Source organism: Mus musculus, chromosome 2, assembly GCF_000001635.26.
Source record: "Mus musculus strain C57BL/6J chromosome 2, GRCm38.p6 C57BL/6J".
NCBI classification, from domain to species: domain Eukaryota; kingdom Metazoa; phylum Chordata; class Mammalia; order Rodentia; family Muridae; genus Mus; species Mus musculus.
The window spans coordinates 152,070,693-152,081,450 of record NC_000068.7 but is presented as its reverse complement, the minus strand read 5'-3'; the positions used below and the strand labels follow the sequence as shown (position 1 = coordinate 152,081,450).

The 10,758-nt window shown below is 47.8% G+C and overlaps 1 long non-coding RNA gene across 3 annotated transcripts; it reads left to right on the top strand.

Annotated features, from left to right (window-relative positions):
* The first annotated feature begins 6 nt into the window (after positions 1-6).
* AA387200 lies at positions 7-6,596 on the top strand. 3 transcript variants are annotated; one of them, XR_375122.2, is made up of 4 exons: positions 141-226; positions 757-864; positions 4,582-4,818; positions 5,596-6,596. It is a non-coding gene; the product is annotated as an expressed sequence AA387200 (long non-coding RNA). The 3 variants fall into 3 exon arrangements; XR_866857.1 differs by having other exon boundaries at positions 757-1,501; XR_375121.3 differs by lacking the exon at positions 757-864 and having other exon boundaries at positions 7-226.
* The last annotated feature ends 4,162 nt before the right edge of the window (positions 6,597-10,758 follow it).

The window sequence follows — 10,758 nt, the reverse complement described above, 5'->3', positions numbered from 1 at the left end:
GAGAGAGAGAGAGAGAAGGACAAAAAGACAGGAGAAACAGACAAGAAAGGCACAGGGAGAAAGTGGCAAAACACTCAGGCGCCCTCAAGAGAAAAAGCGAGATCAGGACACACAAACAAAAAGGATGCTCTCCACACACACCCTGAGGGGGATGCGAAGAAAGGGAAAGAAAGGTGCTAAATAGAGGGAGAAGACAAGAAGATTGAAGGATGAGCGGCCCGAGCAGGTGGGATTCAGGCACATTAGGACGGGGGGGGGGGGGGGAGGATGTAAGAGTAAGCCGGCCAGCCACCACCCTCTGCCTGTGGCCGGCTCCCTCTGCCCCAGTTCTGAAGTGGCAATCTGGATGCCCAGATCTAACTAGTCTCCCTGCCCCCAGCTTGGGCTCCTACTAGAGCCCCCTGTTGGGTTTGGGATTCAACTTTCTTCTTCAGAACTGGTGGAAGGAGCGGGTCACCCATGCCGATGACGGCCTCGCTCAGCCGGTCCTGTTCCGGTGCCTAGCTCAGGCGAGCGCTGCGAGAGGAAGTGAAAATCGCCCAGTAATTAATTTCCCTGCTGCCGGGGGGTGGTGGTTTTGACACATCCGAGGCTGTGTCTTTCCCTGAAGCGGGGGAGCAGACAATAGAGACACGTGGACTGCTAAGGGAGAAGGGGGAAGGGAGGGGGAGCGGGGCTCCTGCTGGAACTCTTTGCAGGTCAGCTCCTTTGTCTCTGGATGGATCTAAGTAGACCCCCCACCCCACCCCAATCCAGTCCAAATCTAGGAGCGCATCCATGCCTTGGAACTAAGGAACCGGAAGGCGCAGAGGCAGCCAGGCAAACCCCGGGGTGGTGGATCAGCCAGAGCAAATGTGGGATAAGGTCAGTGTGCCGGAGTACCAGTATTGGACTCTGGGGATGCAGGGCTCTTCCTGGACCATATCATCTATTATGGATGTAAAGCTGATGGAGTGGGGATGTCCTTGGGGACTGGGTCCTCCAGTGTCAATTGGGAGTGGAAGATCTAGTCACACAGAGAGTCAGCAGCAGTTTTCAAACCTTTAAGTGTCCTCTGGCACGGTGAAGTCAAGGGCTCTGATAGTCCTGGAAGTGTGGCTAAGAAATCTCCCAGTAACAGTTGGGTATCTGGTCTTGCCAAGATTCTGTACAATCTGGGAGTCTCTGCTTATTTTTCTGGCTACATTGCATCCTTTCCTGTCCCTTGGGACATTTATTATTATTATTATTATTATTATTATTATTATTATTATTATTCCTCAGATGACCTCAGCCCTTAACTGATGTTCCTCCTCATCACCTTGTCCTCCAGCCTCAAGGAGTCTGCTTTCAGCTCCTTAGCCTGGCTACCCTCTAGGACTCTTTAAAAGATGACAGGGTAACCTTTACCCCAGCTAACCCTATTATCCTCAAGACTTAGCCCTCCTATAGAGAGAGGGTGGCCTTGACTTCTACCATTGTAGACAAAGCCAGCTTGCCCACCAGTCTCTGATCCTATAAGGTAAGGAATGCCTATCTATAACACAGCATACTCCCAACAATGTGCACTGGGGTCTCCCAGCACTCTTACCATATAGCTGTAGAACCTTGGGCAAGTTGCCCAGCTAATGTGTGCCTCAGTTTCTGCATTTATAAATGGAAATAATGCTTGCTGCTGGCTCAGGTGTTGCTGAGAGCATTATAGGAGTTGTCACCTATAAAGGGATTAGGATGCTGATTGGCATAGGAAGTGCCCCTAGTCCCTAACTGTCTTGGAGCTGATGGCCAAGGACAGTGAATAAACACTGACCAGGGACTGTGTAAGTCAATTCTATCCTTCCAAAGGGGTGTTTAGTGCTGAGGGGGGCGGAGGGAACCTAAGCACAAATGATGGAGAGTGCTGGGGCCTTTAGAGAAAGTGCCAACAAAGATCCCCTAGGGGAGGTGACACTTAGCCAAGATGCAAGCCAGCCATAGGGGGGAAAAAACAAGCAAAGACAGTGCCAGAAGACATTGCTGGTTCAAAGGTTCTGGGACAGCAATGAGCTTGAACTTGAAGAATGAGCAGTGGGCGGTGATGCAGCTAGGACGCTGGCTGGGCCAGATCACGGGAGTGCTCACAAAGCCTGGAGTGAGTGAAGAATGGTGCACAGCAGTGACACTGAGCACAAGACTAGATGGCCTTGTTGAATGCAGGGAAACACTGGCTTCTGTCTAGAAGGGGCTGTCTACGTGCTATGGCTCTCATTTGTGTTAGTGCTTTGTTCCTTGTTCTGTGCTAAGTCTTGGACTTTGTTTTCTCTATGAGTGCCCAGGACACTGAGGACAAATAAAACAAGTAGGTAACAAGAAGCTCACTTATGCCTGTTCAAAGGTTCCACCACACCAACCCCCTGTCTCAGGGATAGCAGAACAGAGCCCCAGATTGCTTACCAAGGTCCCAAGAGTTCACAATGTCTAGGAGGGAGCTGGATCTGGACTCCTTCTTCATCATGGTTTCCCATTGGACAGGTCATAGATTGACTTGTGCATTCACTGACCAGTAATGTCTCCACAGAGGTGATGTATCTCTGTTCACCAGTATCCAGGGTGAGGTCCCACACCTTTGATCTCATTGAGGAGGTGACTCGGACATCTTTAGCTGCTGTGATGGTTAGTTTTAATTGTCAACTTGACACAGTTGAGAACCACCTGGAGTGTCTCAATAAAGAATTGTTTAGATCAGCTTGGCCTCTGGTAGAGCCTGCAAAGGCTTTTCTTAATGGCATTAATTGAGGTGGGAAACTACAGCTCACTGAAGGTTTAGGTCCTGGACCATATAGGAGAGAAAAAAGTAAGCTGAAGATAAGCACTTGCGAATCCATTTCTCTCTCTGCTCTTGACTCTCAGTGTAGCTAGTTCTTTCAAATCCCTGTCTTGACTTCCTTGCAACTATAAACTGTAACCTGGAATTCTGAGTGGAAATAAGCCTGTCTCCCCCAACTTTCTTCTGCTGTTGCTTTAGACTCCTTGTGTATGAGTGTTTTGCCTGCATTGTGTGTGTGTGCACCATGTGTGTGCCTGGTGCCTGAAGAGCTCAGAAGAGGGCATTGGATCCCCCTGGAACTGAACCCAGGTGTCCTGCAAGAGCAATAACTGCTCTTAACTGCTGAGCCATCTCTCTAAATCCTACAACTTGATGTTTTGTTGTCAGCAACTGAAATGAAGCTTAGACAGCAATTAAGAAGAAATGTGAGGACCCAAGGTTCAAAGCACCTCTGTAGGATAATGCTAAACTTATAGCTTTGGCACAAAGGACACCAAGAAGAGACTTCTGTTCCATCTTTCCCAATAGGAGCTTACCACTTGTCCCCAAGTCACATAAATTAAAAAAGCACTCTATTCCCAAGGGCATCAGCTACAGTATTGAAGTCAGAGTGAGAATCCCAATTGGCTTGAGTGGAGACAAGTTTCCAGGAAGACCTCTAAGGATGTGGATGCCCACATAGGGAGAGCACATGGCTTTACGCTGAGTGAAGGATGCAGAATCCAGAAATCCCTCTCAGTTGCTTTGCAAGTGTAAGCCCACATCTGAACAAATAGGCACTGAAAGGAAGGTGGCGGCCGGAACTTACACCGTGACTTCATACTCCCTTTTCTATTTCCCCCACAGGACACACACACACACACACACACACACACACACACACAACAGTTCAGTCCAACAAACACTCCTCTGGAATGTTTCTAACTATATTCCTCCAAATTAAAGAAATTAAGTTCAGCAAAGCATGTCAGGATATCCATATCATCCTTCTGACTTGGAGGCGATGGCATTGCTGCAAGGTTACAGTGACAACCAAATGCCAGCACACTGGTGCAGTGCTCAGAGCAGAGCACACACAGGATCTCCAGTTGCCTAAGCCTTGGCACAGCCTCCTGGGGGAAGGCCCTGTTACTGGCCAGCTGGGCGGACTCGGGTGAATGACTGGCTCAAGACTTCTTGGTCCAAAGGCAGAGCAGCAGAGGCATGTCCCATAGCTATATAGCCCCCTGCCTATGTCCTTCCCAGACTTGTTTTAAGTCTGCCTGCCTAGCCTGCTCTGTCCTCCCAGCATCTCCCTCTGTCCTGCCTTGCATCTGGACAGAAGTCTCAGCTGTGTGACCTTAGATGGCTGGCAGTATGCTTTGAGGTCACCCAGCATAGCTGTGACAAGGGGGTGGGCATCAGGGATTTTCACCTTTAACTCTAGGGGCCAGAAGGAACACAATCATGGGAGCTGAGAGCTAGGTCCATACCATACTCTTCTCCATTCCCTCTCCCTTCTGGACCCTGTCTGTTGAATGGGAAAGGGACAAGATGGTCCTTGAGCTGCTGTCAGGAGCTGATAATGGAATTCTGTATGAATTCCAAGGAGCAGAGTGGCCACAAAAGCATCCGCCCTGCACTGATGGGGCTCTTTCTCCAGGAAGCGGCGTGCACTCTGCCCTGTGTCTCAAGTGCATTTTATCCAGACCCTCCTCCTTTGAGGAGGGTGAGGGATAAACCGAAAGCATCTCAAAGCCATACCCTGGTCTTCAGAGACTTGAGAGACACCATTCCTGCTTGTGTCTCTTTCCCAGAAGCAGATGTGAGGGTGGAGTGAAGCCAAGGAGGGGGTCTCCCCCTGTGACCACGGGAGGAGAGTCTCCACAGGGTTGTAGTCTGGCGCTGGAAAGCCAGAAGAGGCAGAAAGAAACATCGAAGCAGAGCAACTCTGGCTGTGGTGGCTCAGAAGTCCTGGCAACCCGACTTCCGGTGAGAGAACCCCACCTGGCAAACCTAACTTCCGGTGGAGGAATCCCACCTGGGATTGAGAGGTTAGTCCTGAGGTTGCCGCTGGACACTATAGTGGATGGCGAAGGGGCTGTGAATGGAGGATGTCAGAGAACTCAAACCAGAGAAAAGTCCAAGGACACCCTACCCCATGCTTTCTTTTATTCATATTGTAAACACAGAGTTCCAGGCTGCATGCCAGGGACAGATCTATGTACTTTGCAAACGGTACTTAATTCTTACACTTACCCTGGAAGGCAGACAGTATCACTGGGCCCATTTTAACAGCAAGGAAAATTGAGTTCAGAGAGAGTAACTTGCCCTAGGTTTCACAGCCTGTTCCATGGTGAATCACAATTCTCCTCAAGCAGTCTACTCTAGACGTTGGACCCTCACCACTCCACCACACTGCCTCCTCTCCAGCTGCAAAAACCTGGGCAGAGATTTCTGGGAACATTTGCGTTTTCACTACTATTGACTCAGACCTTCAGATCCCTTGCAGGCTTCAGGAAAAAGCCTACCAGGGTGGCTCAGGGTATGATGGAGTCCCAACCCCCCTGAAGCTCCTAAGTTCCCTAAGGTCTCCCACTTCAAGGCCCTGTATGCATTCTTTCCCCACTGCCTATAGAGCCCTCTTAGCCTTTCTCTTTGCAGGGTGACACAAAGGGTGAAGGGTGGGGAGTAGAGAACACATTTCAAAGCTACAAAGGGCAATAATGCAAACAGACGTTTCTGAGTGCCTACTGTGTTCCAGGAGCCCAAGCCAGCACTCCATGCTGATCACCTTACATTATCATTGTATCACCCTCCCCATTTTGCAGATAAAGGAACCAAGGCTCAGAGAGGTGCTTTGACTCACCCAAGGAGACCCAGCTGAGAACCTGCCTTAGGTCTGATCAGACAGCTTGGCTACAAAGCCTTCATCATACATCACCAGAGCTTCTCTCTAAGAGACCCAATATGCCAGCGCTGGGTGAGTGGGTGGACTCCTGCAAGAAAAGCCCCTCCCCTCCCACGTCTGCTGCGTTCATCATATCCCCATCAACCTCTTGCTGGGCAAGAGTGGAAGCTCAGCAATCAGTCAAAAGAAAGACTACGTTGCCAGTGACCACGCCCCTCTGCTCACCTTTGGCCAAGGCCAGGTGGTACTTTGAGTGCTTGCGCTGCTTTCCCCGAGTGTTGGGAGATCATTGGATCCCTGCCCTGGCTCCGACACCCTGCCAAGTGTCTTTCCTTCAAAGTTGGAGATATTTCTGTCCCTGAAATGCTCACATTTCAGCACCTTGCTGAGGTCTTTTGGAAGAGACTGGCTGGTGGGAGGCTGATCGCCAGACTCTGCAGGGCCAGGGGACTTGGGACAGGGCTCCCCACCAGCTGGTCTGAATGTGTGTGGCTCAAACTCCGGTAGGAGAGCTTCACATGCAAGCAAGTGAGGCGGATCAGAGGCTCAAAACAAGGGCCTGGGGCATTGCAAACCATTTTTATGGCTGTTTTCTTTTCCAAGACAGGGTTTTTCTCTGTAACCCTGGCTGTCCTGGGATTCTCTCTCTCTGTAATTGAGGCTGGTCTCCAACTCACAGACATCTGCCTGCTTCTGCCTCCAAAGTGCTGGGATTAAAAGCTTGCACGATTACTGCCCAGCTTAAGTGCTGTGGACTTTGAATTCAGCAAGCCAAATTTTAACCCCAGTACTGCCTTTTCCAGTGGGTGACTGAGCTGATCGCTTTTGCACCTTAGTAGACTGAAGCCCATGGTAGCAGTTGCCTTGTTAGGCTTAGAGAAGTGTCAGCCTTCAATAAAAATGGATCATTACCTGAACATCCTCAGAGGTCTGGACACCAACACTTCTCATCCCCATTTGACAGCTGGAGAAACTGAGGCAGGAGGCAGCAGGGTGCCTTCCCTGAATTAGCTGGGCTCCCTGCCAGGTCAAGATTGGCTCTCAGCACCAGTGATGGCCTCTCCTGCCTCCCTCTCTCTCTTCCGCACTAGCTGAGCTCAGAACCATCCATGGCAGATGTGAAGGCGGCTGTCAGAGCTGCAGAGTTGGCATTTCTGGGGCTCCCAGGGTTTCTGGCACAGAGGAATCAACCCCACTCAGCACCTCTGGCTCTGCCTCCTGCTTTCTGCTTTGCTCACAAACCAGCTGGACTCTGGAGAAATCCGGAGACTATCAATATTCACCTGTACTTGACCCCAAACTTGGTAGGGTAGATGACTCCTAAGGGTCAGACCCCTCCCATGTCCCCACTGTCCAGCCTTCTTCCCTTTATCTCATAACAGATGCAGAGGGATGGGCACACAGGAGCTAAAGGCATGGGTGATCTTGGTTCATATCTGTTCTGATGCTACTAAAAAGCCAGATACCCTGGCCAGAGACCTTCCTCTTTGTACTTTCCCCTAGACAGGAACAGTTACATCACCCAAACTCAGGTAAGAGATGAGAGATGTTCCAGTCACTCTGGTACAGTTCCACTCTTGTGCTTTAGGGCCCAAGGAGTTTTTTTCCTCCATGCTTCTGGCCCTGTGGTAACTGGTTTCTTGTGTCCAGACTCTATGCTTCCAGCTCAGATGGCACCTCTGGGGTATGTAGATCTCCAGTTCCTCTGTCCACACATCCAGGGAAGAGCCTGGGCATGCTCATATTGGTGTCAAGTTTCTCACATGAAATCTCAGGGAACAGTCTCAGTGTGTGTCCATGTGTGATCCCATCGGAAGCACAAGACAGGAGTCTGTGCATCCTGATTACTTCCTTAAGCCCTGTTCCAGTTGGCTGATGTTCTCAAAAGAAAGGACTCAGAACTGAGTGCAGAATTCCAGAGACAGATGAGAAGGCACAAGGAGAAAGAAAATGCCCTGTCTTTACTCCCAACCACATATTTCTTTTTCTTTTTTTTTTTCTGTTTTTTTTTTAAAATTACTTTTATTGTATGTGCATGGGTGTTTTGCCTGCATGTATGTCTGTGTATCATGCATGTGGCTAGTGCCCAGAGAGTTCAGAAAAAGACATCTGATCCCCTAGAACTTGAGCTGCTGACAGTTATGAGCCACTATATGGGTCCTAGGAATTACACTGAGCAGAAGTCATCTAGGAAAGGCTATGGCAAGCAAGTGAGTTTCCTGGAGATGCCCCACCATTTGCATGGCTATGATGGGTACTTTGGAAAGGTATGTGCCCATAAACTTTGTCCAAGGATTGCTTCTCGCTGCTGATATGCCTTTCCTGCCACTATTACATAGTCAAATGATTCCTGGGCATCAGTCCACCCTATTGGGCAAATTTCCTGCAGATCAACGTGAGGATGAACTTTCATGAATCAATGCTGTTTCGATGAATTAATGACTTTATAGCCTTCCTGATTTGATTCAACTAATCTTAGGAAGAAAGTTTAAGGAGATGGTTTTAGTTGTTTTGCCAGAAAGATGTAATAAAGTTAGAATCTAGAATGTGCTCCCTCCTCATAGAACAGTAAGTAAAGATTGCATGATAAGCTTTCATAAATTACACTAAGAAGAGAAATAGGCTTGGAACAGACTTATGATCAAGGAAAAACATTCATTCTAGATCAGGTCCAAGGATTAAGCCACAGGTGTGCAATATGATAAAGCAAGGTCATCTGAAACTGTTGCTTTGAACTTATAATGAGCTTATACAATGAAACACTGCTTTGAACTTAGTATCACCACCCTTCTGTAACTCCCTTTTTGTGTAACATTTTATCTAGGAGGTAATTTTAGAAGAATGTTTGTCTAAGAAGGTATAAAAATACTAAAAGAAAAACATAAAGTGTGGCTGTTAGGACTCTGCTCCATCCATCAAATGTATATTTGTCTGTCTGTCTATACATATGTACACTTAAGAGTTTAAAGACCTCAGAGTTTCTCTCTGAGCTTTCTTGCCAGCCCCAGATAATTAAGTTTTGTTAAGTCAGTAGTGCTGACCCTGAAAATCTACAACCACTGTCAATAGGAGATGGGGTCTGTCGGCTGCTATCAGCACCACCCCAGTCGCCAATGCAGTACCCCTTTCTCTGCCCTCATCGAGAAACTGGATGTCAGCCAAACTGGGGTCCTTTGGAAGAGCAGCTACTGCTTTTAATTTGTCCTCTAAGATATTTCTCTAGTGCCCCCAACCACACTTCTTAAGTGTGTGTTGTTTCCCCTGTTCTCAAGTGTTATTTTTATTCTCTGCATTGTTACTAACTTTAACACCTGCCTTCCAGGAATGGCAAGTCAATTCCAGCTTAAGAGCAGAACTTTGGGGGCTAGGTAGCAGGTGCTGGTATTGAGATCCCCCTGAACTGAGTTTGAGTTCGGTAGAAAGAGTGTGGTAACTGACTAGTGATGTCTGTAAAGAAATAGGAAGCAAAGTGCTGACATGTTTCTATTCCCCTAAGTCTAGAATTCATACAAAGAAATCAGAAAGGCTACCATTAACTTAGATAGGAAGGCATTACAAATTTGAGAGTTGTTTCTTTTTTCTATGTTTTGTGTGTGAGTGTTTACATATATGTAAGTGCACTGCTTGCATGCTTGGTGCCTGAGGAGACCAGAACAGGGGACTAGAGTTATAGTCGATTGTAAGCTTCCAGTCTGAGAACAAAGCATAACTTTTTTTTTGTTTCTAATGAGACAGTGTCAGGATTGTTGGCCAGAACTTCCAGCAATTCTCCTGCTTCTCTCTCTCTCTTTTTTTTTTTTTTTTTTTTGGTTTTTGTTTGTTTTTTGTTTTTTGTTTTTTTTTTTCTTCGAGACAGGGTTTCTCTGTATATCCCTGGCTGTCCTGGAACTCACTTTGTAGACCAGGCTGGCCTCGAACTCAGAAATCTGCCTGCCTCTTCCTCCCAAGTGCTCTGATTAAAGGCGTGCGCCACCACTGCCTTCTCCTGCCTTCTCCTGCTTCTTGAGTGCTAGAATTACAGGTGGGCAACAGGATTCCTGGCAAGTATTCCACTTTAACTAGACCGATCTCCATCTCAAGCTCACCCTCCCTACCCTTGTGATTACAGGCTTAGACACTATAGTAGCAGGATCTGTGACTTTGTCAGGGATAGAAATCAGGAATGTGTTCCTATCCTATGATAGAAGTTTTAGGTGTGTGTGGGGTGTGTGTGTGTGTGTGTGTGTGTATGTATGTGTGTGCTTGTGTTTTGATTGTGTGTTTGTTGTGTGTGTGTGGTGTATATGTGTGTTTGTGTGTATATGTGTGTGTATGTATGTGTGCTTGTGTTCTGGTTGTGTGTGTGTGTGGTGTATATGTGTGTTTGTGTGTATATGCGTGTGTGTGGTGTATATGTGTGTTTGTATGTATATGTGTATGTATGTGTGTGTGCTTGTGTTCTGGTTGTATGTGTGGTGTATATGTGTGTTTGTGTGTATATGTGTGTGTATGTGTGTGTGCTTGTGTTCTGGTTGTGTGTATGTTGTGTGTGTGTGTGTGTGTGTGTGTGTGTGCAGCCTAGGGAGTTATGTCTCAGTTACAGACCACTTTTCTCTTTTCTCTTCTCTTCTCTTCTCTTCTCTTCTCTTCTCTTCTCTTCTCTTCTCTTCTCTTCTCTTCCCTTCCCTTCCCTTCCCTTCCCTCCCCTCCCCTCCCCTCCCCTCCCCTCCCCTCCCCTCCCCTCCCCTCCCCTCCCCTTCTCTCTCTCTCTCTCTCTCTCTCTCTCTCTCTCTCTCTCTCTTTTGGCAAAACAGTTTCTCACTGGACTGAGGCTTTTTTAAAAAAGAATTATTTGTTTATTTTATTTATATGAGTACACTATAGCTGCCTTCATGCATGCCAGAAGAGGGCATTGGATCCCATTACAGATGGTTGTGAGCCACCATGTGGTTGCTGGGAATTGAACTCAGGACCTCTGGAAGAACAGTCAGTGCCCGTAACCGCTGTGCCATCTTTGTTAGGCTGGGTAACTAGCAAGCCCCATAGATTAGCCTGTTTCTGCCTGGCCAGCACTAGAATTACAGACACACTGAATCACACTCAA